We start from the raw sequence: 17048 nt of genomic DNA on the forward strand, positions 1-17048 counted from the left end.
ATCAGTAGTTAGAGCCTTCCGTAGTTTGAATCTTTTATTTAGCTGGCAGTAGTGGCGCTCGCTGTATTGCAGTAGTTCGAGTAACCAAGATTTTTGTGAGGTAAGTGATTTGTGAAACGTATAGGTTAATGTTAGTCAGGGCCACTCTTTTGTAGGGATTTTTGAAAGTCAGTCTGCGTTGCGCTAAAAATATTGTGTGTCAATTTAAGCACAGTCAGGTATAATTTTTCTAAGGGGACGTTTCATATGAATTATACATGACTGTGCTTAAACTGACACACAATAATTTTAACGCAACGCAATCTGACTTTCAAAAATCCCTACAAAAGAGTGGCCCTGACTAACATTAACCTATACGTTTCACAAATCACTTACCTCACAAAAATCTTGGTTACTCGAACTGCTGCAATACAACGAGCGCCACCACTGCCAGCTAAATAAAAGATTCAGACTACGGGAGGCTCTAACTACTGATAGGCATAGTTAGCAAATGAAAGATTTTAATAGAGAACAAACAATGTATTAACCTTAATTGTCATAATATATATAGCAGTTCATGACATCCAGTCTTGCAAATTTCAAAACTCCGCCATCTCTCTCCCCACATCCACCACTGCTGGCGGCTCACCTCCAACTGTGCAATGCTACGCGCTGTTAACATCCAGCTGCCAACACTACAATGACGAGTATTACAACAATGCCAACCAGCCACAGACTGCACATGGCACAGCCAGTGATCTTCATACAGAGCGCAACGTGGCGGCGGCGTTACCAATATAAAAAACCTAAACAGCCTACTTACACCTTCTATAATCATGCAGATGTAATTCGTTATGGTATTCTGGGTGAGTTGAACTGCCGCTACCCTTATTAGCCGGTTTCCTTATTCTTAGCACCTATGGAATAGTTCCATATGATTTCCATTCGCTTCATTTTTTTATGTGGACCAAAGTCACATCTCCGTTGTGTGACTCTTTCTCACAACATTTCGTTCAGTGTAAATCAAAGGGCAACGAAGTCGTTTTGCGAAGCAGCCTCGCGCAAATGATTCGTCAGGCAGGTAGTGTAGACTCACTATAAGGACACTGCCGAAGCATGTTCTCTCTCCTCCTATTCTCAGATTCACAGCTCGTTTCCGACGCCACATACAACATTCAGACACGCATTTTACAGCACCTCCTTTGTTGGCGGCTTCCGTTTATATTCCTTCTATGGCGTTTCTAAACTCTGGTGACGTTTCCGAAATGAAGTACATGATTTGAATACTAGTGGTGGACGATTTCGACGGTGATGGCATCGTCTGACGGCATCCTTAGGACGATGGACATATTCTGAGAAAAGTACTACTTTCTCAGAACGATAGCCACTGAGTCACTCTACATCTTAGCAGGCAGACGCTCTGTTATATAATTCAGATAATCCACCGCCATTTTTGTCAATGAAAGACCGACTTCAAGCACTCAGCCAGCATCTAATAGACTGCTGCTTATTCGATAATCTGACTTTGCTAATAAAAGTTAGATGTGATGTAACATTAAAGACGCTGTAGGATACAATATAAATTTGCTCCCTCCTTAGACCACAATAAAAAATTGTCTAAAATTGCAAGTCTGTTTTTCATACTAATCATATTAACGGTATTTACCCCATCAGTTCTCATCATATGCTCCAAGTTTTGTGCTTTTGATTTCTCTTTTAAAAAGTGTGCCAAACTTTAGTAAATTTTATTGAAAGTCAGAATTATCTTTTATTCGCAGGGAAGTAACACGTTACTTGGTGGATAACTTACATGGTCTAATCCCACAAGACCTTGAATAAGAGCACTGCTACATTTATGACAGCCTTTAGTTGCAATTCAGTTACCTCAGTGGGAACAGCAGACGAAAATACTACTTTCTCATGAAATTAAATAATTTCACTAATACATGTCTTTGATAAACTCTGATTCATGATCCGTAGTTCCAAACCACTGTTCCTCCATCAGGAGAAGCCTCGCCACAAAACTGTGGCCTCACAGCACAGGCCTGTCTTGCAACGCATTTCATGTCTTTGGGAGTCGTCTGTGTTCCTCGTAGAACTCTTCCTTTACTTTTTCAGAGATAAAATTTCAAGGTTGTTAAAATTGGTGAACATGGGGGCCATTTTGTGTTCCTCGAACGACCAGTCAAAGTTCTGTTAAGAACGTCTGCAAATATCTGTGAAGAATGTGCAGGACATAAATAATGTAAATAACCAATGGATTTGCTTATGTGCAGTGGGATGTCTTCCAATAAATGCGGCAGTATATCTGTTAGAAGCTGTAGATACTTCTGACTACACAGAGTGCCATCTACAAAAAAGGCCACAAATCTAGAAAGCCCGCACCGCACGTTGACGGGCAAAGGTCGTTGTTTATCGACTTTCCAGGCAACATGAATGTTCAGTTGATCAGTAGTACATATTGCGATGTTTGATTTGCCCATAGTTTGTAAATGATGCTTCAGCTGTAAAGAAAATCTTGGATAGCACGCCGCTAATGGCCGTGCGGTAGTAGGCGCTTCAGTCCGGAACCGCGTGACCGCTACGGTCGCAGGTCCGAATCCTGCCTCGGGCATGGATGTGTGTGATGTCCTTAGGTTAGTTAGGTTTAAGTAGTTCTAAGTTCTGGGGCACTGATGACCTCAGATGTTAAGTCCCACAGTACTCGGAGCCATTTTTGAAATTCTTGGATAGACACAGCACGTCCCTTTACAGTTTTAGTAGACACTTTTTCAAGAACTGAATTACCATGACGCTGCTGATCATGGTAATTGCGGAAAGAGTGACATCTGTGGGAATGTAGTATTTGAAGATCATGCCTTGTCTGATACCACTCTCATATTCATGCTGTGTCATAGTCAAGTGTGAATTTACTAGTACTGCTGATCAAATGTCACTTGCGTTACTCTAAGTTGTTGTTTTGTTTCTTTGGGTTTATATTTTTCCTCACATCACGAGTTTCTTGATTTATTAATAATCTTTCAAACTATAGATTTTGTGGGGTTGGCACGATCACATTACCTTTCAGCATGCAGTGTCACCACTACTCTGAAAACTCGACAAAATTTGCCATACATGCACCTACTCTGTCGCATTCATTGTAATAATCTACACTCCAGGAAATGGAAAAAAGAACACATTGACACCGGTGTGCCAGACCCACCATACTTGCTCCGGACACTGCGAGAGGGCTGTACAAGCAATGATCACACGCACGGCACAGCGGACACACCAGGAACCGCGGTGTTGGCCGTCGAATGGCGCTAGCTGCGCAGCATTTGTGCACCGCCGCCGTCAGTGTCAGCCAGTTTGCCGTGGCATACGGAGCTCCATCGCAGTCTTTAACACTGGTAGCATGCCTCGACAGCGTGGACGTGAACCGTATGTGCAGTTGACGGACTTTGAGCGAGGGCGTATTGTGGGCATGCGGGAGGCCGGGTGGACGTACCGCCGAATTGCTCAACACGTGGGGCGTGAGGTCTCCAGAGTACATCGATGTTGTCGCCAGTGGTCGGCGGAGGTGCATGTGCCCGTCGACCTGGGACCGGACCGCAGCGACGCACGGATGCACGCCAAGACCGTAGGATCCTACGCAGTGCCGTAGGGGACCGCACCGCCACTTCCCAGCAAATTAGGGACACTGTTGCTCCTGGGGTATCGGCGAGGACCATTCGCAACCGTCTCCATGAAGCTGGGCTACGGTCCCGCACACCGTTAGGCCGTCTTCCGCTCACGCCCCAACATCGTGCAGCCCGCCTCCAGTGGTGTCGCGACAGACGTGAATGGAGGCACGAATGGAGACGTGTCGTCTTCAGCGATGAGAGTCGCTTCTGCCTTGGTGCCAATGATGGTCGTATGCGTGTTTGGCGCCGTGCAGGTGAGCGCCACAATCAGGACTGCATACGACCGAGGCACACAGGGCCAACACCCGGCATCATGGTGTGGGGAGCGATCTCCTACACTGGCCGTCGAGGCTGATCGTCGAGGGGACACTGAATAGTGCATGGAACACCCAAACCGTCATCGAACCCATCGTTCTACCATTCCTAGACTGGCAAGGGAACATGCTGTTCCAACAGGACAATGCACGTCCGCATGTATCCCGTGCCACCCAACATGCTCTAGAAGGTGTAAGTCAACTACCCTGGCCAGCAAGATCTCCGGATCTGTCCCCCATTGAGCATGTTTGGGACTGGATGAAGCGTCGTCTCACGCAGTCTGCACGTCCAGCACCAACGCTGGTCCAACTGAAGCGCCAGGTGGAAATGGCATGGCAAGCCGTTCCACAGGACTACATCCAGCATCTCTACGATCGTCTCCATGGGAGAATAGCAGCCTGCATTGCTGCGAAAGGTGGATATACACTGTACTAGTGCCGACATTGTGCATGCTCTGTTGCCTGTGTCTATGTGCCTGTGGTTCTGTCAGTGTGATCATGTGATGTATCTGACCCCAGGAATGTGTCAATAAAGTTTCCCCTTCCAGGGACAATGAATTCACAGTGTTCTTATTTCAATTCCCAGGAGTGTAAATGGCTTCACAATCGGTTTGTCAGAGTGGAAACGGATTGGCTCCAAGCGTACAGGTAAAACTCTGACCAGACTTGATTTATGTAATTTTAATATATTGTGCAACAAGCAGACATTTGTGGGACCCTTCCTCCTGATGGCAGAGCAGTGGTTTGTGGCACTGTCATCTTGGTAGTATTTAATGAAGTACCAGAAACGTTGTGTCTTTGAAGTCTCCTTAAAACGCAGTTTCCAATAGCGCAGGGAAAGAAAATTCCATGAAAAAAAAATCATCGTTGGTATCATAATTGTAACTGTCTGCTTATAGGACCTTGTTAATTTACTTTACTAGTCGACTCATTGGTCTAGTTGCTTGGTTAAAATGGTTCAAATGGGTCTGAGCACTATGGGACTTAACATCTGAGGTCATCAGTCCCCTAGAACTTAGAACTAATTAAACCTACCTAACCTAAGGACATCACACACATCCATGCCCAAGGCAGGATTCGAAACTGCGACAATAGCAATCGGTTCTGGACTGAAGTGCCTAGAACCGCTAGGCCACTGTGACTGGCTAGTTGTTCAGGGAAGTTGTTTAATATAGAGACACTTGAGAAGATAGCCATAGGTCCATAATCAGGGGAATTTGTGTGTTTAATCTTAGTACAAAAAATCTTGGAGAAAGAGTGATGTGAATAACTTGGCACTGCTGTGTGTACTGCAACCTGGGGAACATGTGACATTAACAGTGGACAGCTGATGTGGCAGTGAGAATGCGGCTGCTGCCAAAGAGAACATGACAGAGACAGATGCAGACTGAGTTTATGTTTAGTATCTACTTTATATATAAAACAGAGTGTACATGTGTGTGTGAGTCCGGTATCTCCTCCCAAACCCCTGGATCGATTTCAAGCAAATTTGACACAGAAACAGTGAGCTTCATGAGTGTCAGTATTGTGAGGTTTATTAACTAGCCCCATTAAGAGCAGAGATATGGGGACAAATGTGTTTTGTCCAGCCCCTGGCATACAGGCTGCTCTGCATGTCAGGCATTTTTTGTGAGAACAATATTGGCCTGCCAAATCTACTAACTTTGCAAGGAAAGTGTGTCAGGGGCATGAAATGGTTTTCCCAGCCCCGACATGCAGGAAGCTCTGCATTTCAGGTAGGTTGTGTTGCAGTAGTGTCAAACTTGCATTATGAACCTGCTTTACATGACAGCAAGAACGACAGGTGCAAATAAATTATTTTCAAGCCCACGTTGTATAGCCTGTCCTGTATAACATTGTGTTGTGGGAGTAGTATCATCCTCTTGTATTGACTGTATAGGGGCTACATGTGCCAATGAGCATATCTGGGGTGAGATTGAGATGGTGAGAGCAGGGGATGGACTGAGTGAGAGGGAGGAGCAAATGCACAGAAAGAGGGAAAGAGGGGAAGATAAATAAGGAAGGTGGAAGGTGGAAGGTGGAGAGGGACTGTAGGCATGTAGAAAAGGAAGATGGAAGACAGAGATGGAGAAAGAGAGTGGAAGAGGATATTGTCAAAAAGGGTGGAGGAAGATATGGTCAGGGAGAGAGTTAGAGGAAATTAACAAAGAGAGGACGAGGAGGAATGAAGAGACATAAATCGTGGGGAGAAGGAGAAGAAATATAGAGGTGGTAAAATTAGGTGGACAAACAGACGGAGGCTCATATGGGCACAGAGAGGAGAAAGAAATGGTATGTTCAATATGTGTGATGAACACACACACGGGCAAAGCCGCAGGTCAAAGCCTAGTTGTAATACGAAGGAGTCATCCGTTGTACGTGGCCTCATGTAGATAAACCCACTAAGCCGGAAATGTTTTCTAGTGGAGTAATTTTAAGTTGTGAGTCAGTTCAAATTAGTGAATAGTAACGATGTACTGCTCCATGGATACGAGAATATAGTGTGACATGTATTTAAACCAATTTTGACTGTGACTATTATTTTGGATTTAGAGGAGTAGTTAGATGAATTGATGGAACGAGTTCCTACCTGTATGAACGCAAAACTGATCTGGAAATTTTTAATAGGGAGTTGAAAGACTTTTTTCTGTAAGTGACAAGCTTATTCTGCAGAAGATTGATATTTGGAGGTTTTTATGACTTTCGGCAGTGGTAGCTATAGGCGCAGTGGTCTTTCAACTCTGGGTATGCAGTTAGATTTCAATTAAGACAGGGCTTTATTTGCTGATATTAAGTAGCAACTACGTAGTGGTTTCTTCAGTCGCTTTATTGTGTGGCGTCTCCCTGGGTTGATAACTTCCAACCGGCGCTTCTAGGTTCCAGTGGCGCAACTGGTCGTTCAAATACCTTCCACCCAACTTTAGGGAAGCAGGGGAGCAGGAGGGAGATTAGCGTTTAACACCCCCTCGACAATGAGGTCATTAGAGACGGAGCGTGAAACTTTCAAAGGAACCATTACAGCATTTACCTGAAGCTATTTAAGGAACTCAAGGAAAACCTAAATCACAAGGGCCAAATGCGGGTTACAACCGTTGCCCTTCCAAATGGGAATCCAGTGTGCTAACGACGGCACCATCTCGCTCAGTCCCACCCAAGTACGAGTATTGTAGGCACTCCAAGCATAGAGCGACTGTCAATAATTCAGCCATGGCAAAAAATAACAATTACTTGCGTATATGAGAAAATTTTCCACGTCATCCGTTATAGTTTTTGCGAAAACTCACATCTTGTTATTATTTACTCGTTCTGATATACATCGGCCGACCTATCTTATCGGCTTCACTCTCTATTACGTTGTAGTGGCCTCACACGCTTTGCCTATTCAGTACTAGGGCTGTTCTGTATTTTATGTATTAGTTGCTGAGGCTCGAAGTAGTGTATCCTCACTGTTGGAAACGTTTCTCTACTCTTAATATTTTTTCCGCCTCTAGCACTTCGTACCCTACTCGCTACAAGTGGGTAGTTTTCGTATTCCTCCAATATCTGACTGCCTTTGTAGTAAGTCGTTAGTGGTACGGAGTACCGAACACATGTCGTCAGTCGCCATGTTTTCTTACCAAACATGTAGTTCGCGTGTGACTCAAGCGGAGTCGGTCGTATTCGCAATCCTACAATTCTTCCTTTCGCTGGCTGCGATTTGTGACGTACAGGAGATCGGAGGCTTTTCGACAGCCCACAGCGCTAAGGGGAGGTTTCTAAAATGACTGCTGCAAGTCTTCAGCACACAGCTATTGTACAGACCGTAGAGCGTGCGTCCGTGCCTAGACGCTATAGGGTGCGGCCGCCCTACAGCAGAATTGTCATTAGAGCAAGAAAAGTTCATGGCAGGAGTTCCTGGACTCCATCAACCGTTCCACTTGTTCCACAAAAGTATGAGAAGCCATGCGGAGGATTTCCGGTAAACGCAGCCGTTTACCAATAGCTGCAGTCCTGAACCAGGGATGCCTCGAAACGACACCCAGAGCCATTGCTCAGATGCTGGCAGTGCATTTTGCACAAAGAACTGCCACTGCAAACCAGGACCCAGTGTTTCGTCGCTACCGTGCGACTGTCGAAAGAGCAAACTTTCGGTCGAACGGTTCTGAGGCCTACAAGTCCCCTTTTTCCATGTGGCAACTTGAATCCTCATTTATTGAGACTTCTGACACTGTACCAGGTCACGACCGCATCCGGTACTCAATGCTTAGCCATCTGCCAGCGAAGTTAAAGGAAATCCTCCTCGAATGTTTTAATCTCATATGGCAGACAGGAGTGCCCCCCCCCCGCCCCCCTCGTGGAGGGAGGCAATTCTCATCCCTCTCCTCAAACCAAGAAAGGACCGCACATGTCCCAGTAGTTATCGGAGTATCGCCTTGACAAGCTGTGTCGGAAAGACCCTGGAACGGATGGTTAACCGTCGTCTGGTCTGGCTGTTAGAGACCAGACAGCCCCTTAGCTGCTCTCAGTGTGGATTCCGAAAATTTCGGTCCGCGGTCGACAACCTGACCCTCCTAGAGGCGGCTATTCAGCAGGCTTTCCTCTGTCAGCATCACTGTATCGGTATCTTCTTTGATATCAGTAAGGTATATGACACTACTTGGAGACACTGTACTCTAGCACAACTGCATTAATGGGGCTTTCGTGGCCGTCTCCCCATTTTCTACATCTACATCTACATTTATACTCCGCAAGCCACCCAACGGTGTGTGGCGGAGGGCACTTTACGTGCCACTGTCATTACCTCCCTTTTCTGTTCCAGTCGCGTATGGTTCGGTCTTTTCTGTCTCGGCGATTTTTTCGGACCCGAGTTGGTGACACACTGTCTGATCGCTTTGAGTCAGAGAACGGTGTCCCCCAGGGCAGTGTTTTAAGCGTTACCCTCCTTGCCATAGTCATCAACAGTATAACGTCTACAGAAAGGAGTCCAGTACAGTGCTCCTTATTTGTGGATGACTTTGCTGTTTTCTGTTCCTCCTCCAGTGTTGCAACCGTGAGCCGTCAGTTGCACCTACCAATGCGGCGGTTAGAGGAGTGGGCTGCAAAGACGGGTTTTCGGTTTTCTGCTCATAAGTGTGTTTGTGTTCATTTTAATCGTTCTCGTCGTCCTACATCTAGAGACACATTGCGGTTTCTGGGCCTAATTTTTGACTCCAGGTTGTCATCGGTGCCACACCTACACGACTTGAAAGCCAGAACCCTGAAAGCACTGAACATCCTCAAGTGCCTCAGCCACAGGTCATGGGGAGCGGATAGGGCGCGTCTCCTTCAGTTTTATCGAGCTTTTGCGCGTTCACGGCTGGACTGTGGGTGCACTGTGTATGGGTCAGCGAGGCCGTCTTATTTGCAGATCCTTGACGCTGTCCTCCATGCTGGGGTTCGACTAGCTACGGGTGCTTATCGGACCAGTCCCATACCCAGCCTCTGTGATGAGGCTGGGGAACCGCCACTTAGCATCCGGCGGCAGCTCCCACCTCGCCTGCTCGCCATCTTGTTGCTCATCCACCTCTGGACCGCTTTTTTTCCCACCGTCCCCGGGCTACGTTGCCGTTTGGGATCCGTGTGCAACGTGTGCTAGGGTCCCTCGGTGTGGAGTCTATACAACCCCATATCCGGGGTTTTAACCGCCTGCCACCCTGGTTACTGAAGAGGCCCGGAGTGATTTTAGATTTATTGCAGTACAAGAGAGATTGCACTCCTGCCACCGTTTTTAATGCAGCATTTTCTGCCATTTTATCTGAGCACCACGACTATATAGCTGTTTTTACGGATGGATCGAATCAAGGGGATTCCGTTGGTTGCTTTGTTGTTTTTCCGGATCGTGTCCTCAAGGTCCGACTGCCTTAGACTTTCACTGTCATTGTTGCAGAATTGTTTGCGATCTTGCGGGCACTGGAGCATATGAGACATTCATTTTGTCCTAAATTTCTTGTCTGTTCCGATTCACTAGGTGCCCTTCACCCATTACAACGTTTGTATCCAGTAGACAGTCCAGACCATCCAGGATGCCCACCTCCAACTACAGGGATTGGGGGAGTTAGTGGCTTTCTGCTGGGTTACGGAGCATGTCGGCATTTCTGGGAATGAAAGGGCAGATCTCGCAGCCATGGAGGCGTGTCTCGATCCACAAGTATCTCAGTGTGCTATGCTCCTGCACGCTCTCACCTCACTGTTGAGCTCACGAGTCATGCGTCGGTGGGAGGATGAGTGGCTGGAAGTGACTGACAATAAGCTCCGTATAGTCAAGCCCACAACGCGTGTGAGGTGTACTTCCTTTGAGTCCCATCGACGGGACGAGGTTCTCCTCACTCGGCTTCGAATAGGCCACAGCTCTATGCCGCATGGCTTCCTGCTCCGGCGAGAGCACCCTCCAATGTGTGGTGCTTGCGGCGTCCAGGTCACGGTGCGCCACGTTTTATTGGATTACGTTTTATTTTCTGACCAGCGGGCCGCGGCTGACTTACCAGCGGACCTGCCATCTCTGTTAGGCAACACTCGGACGAATGTGGTTAAAGTTTAAGTTCTGTGCCATGTCAAATGTTGTTACAAAGATTTTAGGGAGAGGATCTTAATTTCCTCACTGTGTGACAAGATCGCCCATATTTTATGCAAGTGGCCAGCCAATAACAATTTACTGTAGCATCCTTTTTGCTACGTTTTCCCTTTCCTTACGTTTTACTTTCTTATGTAGCATTTTCCTTCTTTTCCTGCTTTCTTTGCGTGTGTGCTTCAGTTTTGTTAGGTCTGCCCACATTCGTTCTCTTTAATGTGTGTCAGGGCGCTGATGACCTCGACGTTGGACGCCCATAAGCCGCAACACACACACACAGAATTGCCGTGCCTATCTGTAGTGGCCTAGGTAAAGCAGTGTCATGGTTTTGGAAGTGTTATGATATGACAGTGAATTCAACTCTTGCATCTTCAGCTGTTACGCTAATTCCAATACAACCATAGTGCATGTTCAAAAAATTACGAAAGACAAGAATCCGTTGAGGAATGAGATCCCACTCAAACAGCGCGTAGTCAAGAGCATGGTTATACTCACAACTGTATGGGTTAATAAAATAGTATTTGTGTGTATTGATTACACCAGCACTGACGTTCAGTAACGAAAGTATTTAGTAACGAATGCTCTATAACGGCTATCTGGCTCAACAGTATCAAAACCTACTATATAAAATTTGGTCGTTACTTCTCTAGCCATTTTCAAGACCTGAAGGTGCTTAAAAGCGTGCATTTTCGACCAATTGTCCCTTACCTCTAGGTGCCCCAATGTCGCTTGCAAAATTTCACGCTAAAGGCTTGAACAAATTATAATTCACCTGAAATATTGAAAAGTGTAAATATTAGGAAAAGTGGTTATGAAGTATGTACGTTTCATGTTAAATGACAGTTTGTTTGGTGCATTTGACAGTTTATCTGGAATGTTTACCATTACGAGCATCTTTGCATGACTGAACACAGCAGTGATACGTATTCTTTGGTTGTCAGCGGCGGGCGATTTGTTGTCAGCCAGGAATAGAGAGAGTGTTGAGTCGTGGCAGAGTGAGGAGCTTGGGTGGCGGACGAGCCGGGCAGAGAACGGAATTTTATCTTGGATACTCCGTTACGTGTAAGTGAGGTTTAAGAATAAAGGATGATTTGACTTAATTTTTTAGAGAGATGACACTTTTGAGAAAGGTAATTAGAGGTTATTTTGCTGCAAACGCTAGCAGAGTAATTATTGTAGTGCAAATATTTTATTTTGTTTAACGATGTCTACGTGTTGGTATCCAGGGTGAATACTAATTAATTTCTCTCATCGTTATTAGTTAAAGATATTTCTCCTTAAAGGGCAAAGAATAATCTTACATAATACAAATATTGTGTGTACAGGTAATTACACTCCTGGAAATTGAAATAAGAACACAGTGAATTCATTGTCCCTGGAAGGGGAAACTTTATTGACACATTCCTGGGGTCAGATACATCACATGATCACACTGCCAGAACCACAGGCACATAGACACAGGCAACAGAGCATGCACAATGTCGGCACTAGTACAGTGTATATCCAACTTTCGCAGCAATGCAGGCTGCTATTCTCCCATGGAGACGATCGTAGAGATGCTGGATGTAGTCCTGTGGAACGGCTTGCCATGCCATTTCCACCTGGCGCCTCAGTTGGACCAGCGTTCGTGTTGGACGTGCAGACCGCGTGAGACGACGCTTCATCCAGTCCCAAACATGCTCAATGGGGGACAGATCCGGAGATCTTGCTGGCCAGGGTAGTTGATTTACACCTTCTAGAGCACGTTGGGTGGCACGGGATACATGCGGACGTGCATTGTCCTGTTGGAACAGCAAGTTCCCTTGCCGGTCTAGGAATGGTAGAACGATGGGTTCGATGACGGTTTGGATGTACCGTGCACTATTCAGTGTCCCCTCGACGATCACCAGAGGTGTACGGCCAGTGTAGGAGAACGCTCCCCACACCATGATGCCGGGTGTCGGCCCTGTGTGCCTCGGTCGTATGCGGTTCTGATTGTGGCGCTCACCTGCACGGCGCCAAACACGCATACGACCATCATTGGCACCAAGGCAGAAGCGACTCTCATCGCAGAAGACGACACGTCTCCATTCGTCCCTCCATTCACGCCTGTCGAGACACCACTGGAGGCGGGCTGCACGATGTTGGGGCGTGAGCGGAAGACGGCCTAACGGTGTGCGGGACCGTAGCCCAGCTTCATGGAGACGGTTGCGAATGGTCCTCGCCGATACCCCAGGAGCAACAGTGTCCCTAATTTGCTGGGAAGTGGCGGTGCGGTCCCCTACGGCACTGCGTAGGATCCTACGGTCTTGGTGTGCATCCGTGCGACGCTGCGGTCCGGTCCCAGGTCGACGGGCACGTGCACTTTCCGCCGACCACTGGCGACAACATCGATGTACTCTGGAGACCTCACGCCCCACGTGTTGAGCAATTCGGCGGTACGTCCACCCGGCCTCCCGCATGCCCACAATACGCCCTCGCTCAAAGTCCGTCAACTGCACATACGGTTCTCGTCCACGCTGTCGCGGCATGCTACCAGTGTTAAAGACTGCAATGGAGCTCCGTATGCCGCGGCAAACTGGCTGACACTGACGGCGGCGGTGCACAAATGCTGCGCAGCTAGCGCCATTCGACGGCCAACACCGCGGTTCCTTGTGTGTCCGCTGTGCCGTGCGTGTGATCATTGCTTGTACAGCCCTCTCGCAGTGTTCGGAGCTAGTATGGTGGGTCTGACACACCGGTGTCAATGTGTTCTTTTTTCCATTTCCAGGGGTGTATTTTGATACACGGCAGTGGTGATAAAAAGGTATTGTTCATGTTAGTTGGAATTTATTTTCCATCTCATTAAAAGGATTAATTACAAATGCACAATACTTTCCTTTTGTCGTTTTTAAATATATCCTGAAGCTTATCCTCACACATTTAAGTGAGAGATAGAGTTGGGATAACCTGCATTGTCTCGCCTTGCAGTACTGCGTGTACAGTGAACCTAGTTTCAGAAAGAGAACGAAGGTTTACTTTAGGAAAGCAGCCTAATAAAATAAGGTAAAGACGTTTGCTGATCAGTCATTTATAACAGATTATGGAGCTCAGAGTTAACATTCTTGCAGTGTGCTGAAACAGTAGAGCCGAATTATCCGCTACACAGGTAATAATCTACTTTAGGGCTTAAACGTAGCAGTTGCGAGCGACCGTTTCACGAGGAAACCATTCTGATAACCGTTTTTTCCATTGAGTCTCATTTACAGCTAGTCAGATGCAGTTTACTTCAATTGGTTATCACACACATAGAAAGTAATTTGCAGAGTTATGTTCACTTTCAAAAGTAGGGCAGATGAGACTATTCTAGATCGGAATATGTAATCGGAAGTTAAAGGTTGCATTACATGCATGCTGTTACAACAGTAATCGCGTATTCAGACAGTTTCAACCTCTTCCTGTCTCCGTCGCCGTGGCAGCATTTGAGAACGTAAGCTGTAGCAGATATTCCAGCAGGACAGTGTCTCCACAGTTAGGGACAGGGGCAGACCACAAAAAGTAACACAGCAGCAGAACGTCAATTAAATGTTGTATGTATTGAACTGTAAACAGAAATGAAGTTCGACGCACACTTTACAGAGACGGACAATATCAGTCCACAATTCCAGATTGTCCACAACAATTGCATGTCCGCCAGGGGATTCTAGTTTTATAAAAGAAGAACAAAGACGATGAATAATAAATTCGCCAAGCCTCTAGGGATTTGCAGTCGGTAAAAACAACTCCGGGGACAGCCCTGAGGGGAAAAGGGGAGACATTGTTTGACCTTGAGGTACAATGAGATTCGAATACAAAGTGCTGCCTTTGCGATAGCTCTTATCAAAACAGCATCCGTATGTGGTCGGCTCGCAGAGTTGCTCGCCTGTTAGGACTGACATCTCTACACAAACGCCGCTGCTCTCGGTCGTTTAGTCGACATCTACGTGGATACTCTGCAAATGACATTCAAGTGCTCTGTCATAGTGGCAAGTGATGCCATCGGCAACTGTGTTGTTCGTAGTGAGAGATAATGCCTGAAATGTGATATTCTCGGCACGTTTTTGACACTGTGGGTCTCAGAATATTGAATTCCCTAACGATATCCCAGGCACCTAGCTCCAAATACCCTTCTGCGTCTGTAAATTCCTGTCATGCTATCATAATCACGGAAACCCTCTCATATAAATCATCTGAGTTCAAATGATAGGTCTTTCAATGCACTGCCCTTTGATACCACGTGTAAGCGATGCTACCGACATCTCTGTATGTGGATATCGCTATTCGACGACTTTTGTCACGTCAGTGCATGCTTGGCGGGTATCAAAATTTTTCTGATCCGATTCTTTTGTAACGCGTTGGTAGGTCTAGATTCCCGAGGAAAACTGATTTTATGGGAGAAATTTGCATATTAAGTTTTCCAACTCACTTAACACGCAAGCAATCGACCCGCAGCTGGGGTCATTGGATTCGATTACCTCCCTCTGTGCGCATCTGTAGATGAATCATATACAGGGCGAGTCAGGAGGAAAGGTACATGCTCTGTGGCGTAACAGTACTAGTGTACTTAACGAGAAACGTCGTTTGGTCGTGCATTCTGTTCTTATCAGTTTCCGAGGATTTAACGAAAAAATGGGGAACAGGACAAAAGTCGGTGATAATAAATAAAACATTGTGATGTAAGGTTTCCTTTGATTGTGTACATTTTCTCAGAAAAGATTTTCAGAAAGTTCACAGTCAATTGCAATGCTTTCTGCAGCACTTGTAGGCAGCTGCTGCGTTCCTGATCTGAGCCCGTTCATACTTGACCACTCGGATGTAAAATGCGAGAAGTTCCTATTTTGTGGCGACTCTGCCCTTGTAGACGTAGCTCTTAAGCCAACACTACAAAAAGTAATATAATGAAGTAAGTTCGAGTGACCTCTTTGACCAAGATATGACAGCACAGCGGCCGATCCAACACCCAAGATAAGTTTCAATTAGTTATTGTGTCACTGACCGTAAGGAATGTGCAGGTGCTCCTTCGTGCTGAAAGTACATATGGCGTTGTGTTGCCAAAGAAATATCCAACAAGCATTATGATAAGAGATACAGATTTTGAAGGAAATGAAGATAGCGTACTCCATTAAGACGGTTATCTAAAACAACTGGATCGACGAGTTGGTCGTCAATAATATCACACCAGGCGTTCACTGAGAAACGTTCTTGAACATTTGTTTCCACAGTAGCGTGCAGATTTTCATTTGTCCAGTAGTGAGAGTTACGCGTGTTATTAATGTATTTGGGGGTAAATACTGACTTATCAGTGAACAGAATTGGCAGTGATCCATTGAAGAAATTTTTTTTGTTTGACGTCATCTCCTAAATGTTATCCACAAGCTGTGCAGCAATTCTTCTAGAGCTTGTAGCTGGTCTGCAACCAAGCATTTTTCAACTTCATTACGAACTTGTTGAGCGGGACATTCAGATTCCACATGCAGAGTGCTTGCCGTATTATTTGGCCATCAGCTGCGCAGAAGGCGGGGTGTGGAAGGGGACAACAGTTGTAATGAGGTCGACGGGAGTGGGGGTTCTCTTGCGGACGGAACAGCGTGGTAGGGCACGAGTTGTTCCACGGCATACGTCTTCGCACAAACGCCTACAGCGCAGAACTTGTAATCGAATATGCAAAAGAACGTATTAACAGATTATACCAGAACGACGAATAATTCGACAAGTCAATCGTTTATTATTGAAAACTCAATTCAGGAAACTCAATTCAAGGTTGGGCAGAAACTGTATCAGAGAGAGCGATTTATTTTCGCTTGTCTTGTACACTTTGTTTTTCTTTCTCTTGCTGCCATGTTAAAATTAGCGTCTTTCCCTAAAACACAGCGGTGTTCGCACAATTTCACGTCACTAACATGCTAATGTAGCTGTAATTGCAATTTAATCCTGAAATAGTTTACTATTAATCAGATAATTGAGAAAACGTGAACGTCAGCAACTTATGAAAATCTCATGTTTAGTATAAAAATAATAGTGTGATGCATTCATTTATCGTGTTACAAATTTCATACTAGTTTTCATTTCACAAGCTGTCGATAATTCTTGGAAGAAATACATTATTTCGTAGAAAAAAATTGTAGTCGTATATCGCAGTAGACAAAATTCCGCATGTTAGCTATGTGGAAAAATACTCTCCGCTTTGTGTGCTGTCATTTGCCAAAAATTCGTTTCGGAATCTCGAACCGTTTATGAGATCTGAAGGATGACAAGAATATTTCACTTCTACTCTGCTTCGCACAGACGATCGGAACTAAGTGCAATGCAGGCAATCCATTTTCTCGAGACTGGCGATCGATATAGATCTCAAGTTTAAAGATAATTCCAGTACCTTAGCTCCATATCTTACCAACAATATGTGGGCTATGGCGTATCATCAGCGCACACTAATTTTTCATTGCAAAGTATTCGAATTTAGCACAGTACCTTACTAAATACAGGAATATCTCAATAACTATGATCTGTAAC

General features: G+C 45.7%; 1 protein-coding gene across 2 annotated transcripts in view; it reads left to right on the forward strand.

Annotated features, from left to right (window-relative positions):
• The window catches only part of LOC126278393 (protein borderless), a 470529-nt gene that overhangs the window by 289175 nt on the left and 164306 nt on the right, over positions 1-17048 (forward strand). The gene's annotated exons all lie outside the window — the stretch shown is intronic.

Source organism: Schistocerca gregaria, chromosome 6 (assembly GCF_023897955.1).
Source record: "Schistocerca gregaria isolate iqSchGreg1 chromosome 6, iqSchGreg1.2, whole genome shotgun sequence".
NCBI classification, from domain to species: domain Eukaryota; kingdom Metazoa; phylum Arthropoda; class Insecta; order Orthoptera; family Acrididae; genus Schistocerca; species Schistocerca gregaria.